Here is a 1,513-nt window from a genome sequence, read left to right on the forward strand (position 1 = left end):
GGACGCGCAGGCCGTGACCCCCGGGCGGCCACCCGAGGCGGCCCCGGACTACACTTCCCGGCAGGCGCCGCGCCTGCGGTGGGCCCTGAGCTGGGCACTTCTGCAGGGGAGCTGCAGGAATATCTCGGCGTTTTCAGCCGAAATGAGTTTGGAAAGGCCTTTGACAGGCCGATGCCGTGTGGTGATAACCCCTGCCCAGGAAACAGGGCACCACAAAGCTTGCCAGGTGTCCAGGGCAAGGTAAGGCAGCACTTCTCCATCTTGGGTGACTGATGCCCAGGCCAAAACCAGCCCCTCCAGCACTAGAGCCTGCACGTACTCGTTACCTCACTACATACCTCATGATTTTACCCACTTTTCCCACTTGCCTGTCAAGACCCTTCCTGATTTCCTGACGGTTGTGCAATGGAGCTTCTCCTTACCCTGAAGAAACTTTTTATCTACACTTTGATAAAACTTCTGTTTATTTAATCCTGACTGGCTTGGGGTTTTTTAAACACATTCTGTGATACTTAAATTTGTGCTCGTTTTGAGTGCACAAGAATAATTTTCAAAATTAATAGTAATTACAAAGTTTTATGAAAAAGACCCATGTCTTTGAAGGGCCAGTCCAGATTCTGACTTTCCTCCTCTGATTCTCTTTCCTCCCCATCCCAATCTTCTTTTCTTCAGGTCCGAGTCAAATCATACAGCATTGGTTCACCTAGGAGGTCTGATCCATTTGTCATCCAATATCGTTACATCTCCTTTTGTTGTCAGGTACAAATCCCTGCACACCCACAATTACTTCTGCCGGGCTGTGAAGTGGGAGACAGGCATGGAAGATTAAAAACATGCCAAAACAGGGGATGTAAGGGGTGATGCAAGAAATTAAAAAGGCAATGTTTTTGTGTTGTTAATTCGCTGGGGGGTTAAAATCTTTTAAAAAAGTAATGTTTTCATGGCCACCATCTTCACATGCTGCAATTTTAGAGGTACTAAATAGCTTAAAACCAAGAACTATTATTTCATAGTATGTTTATCATGACAGTACTTCTACAGGAGATTAACTTGAAAACTTGGGCTACATTAGGAATAATAGAGATACATACTAGAAATCCTAGGTAGTCCTACAAGTGTTCAAGAATCTGAACTGTTCTGAATGTTCTAGGGTATGAGCAGTAGCTCAATAGGAAAGACCAAAAGATTGTTTGAAAAAAGTGCATCAAACTACCACACATGATAGCATTTCACCTGAAATACTATCATCTTTAATATTGGATCACTGGGATTGTGAAAACATTTGAAGATGCTGATATAGAAAATAAAATTTTAAATTTAATAGCTATTCCATTCATTCCTTTAGTGAAAAGTATCTTCAGGCTGTCAGTCTGTAAACAGTCTTAACAACAAGGCCATAGAGATTTAAAGTAAATTCTGCTATCCCATCTAAAATTTTGGCAAAAAAAAAAATGTTTCTTGCATGAAGAGAGAACCGGACCTCATTCTGCCTCTTATTTTTCTCTGTTGAGCC

Source organism: Athene cunicularia, assembly GCF_003259725.1.
Source record: "Athene cunicularia isolate RWA chromosome 5 unlocalized genomic scaffold, athCun1 chr5_part1, whole genome shotgun sequence".
Classification (NCBI taxonomy): Eukaryota; Metazoa; Chordata; class Aves; order Strigiformes; family Strigidae; genus Athene; species Athene cunicularia.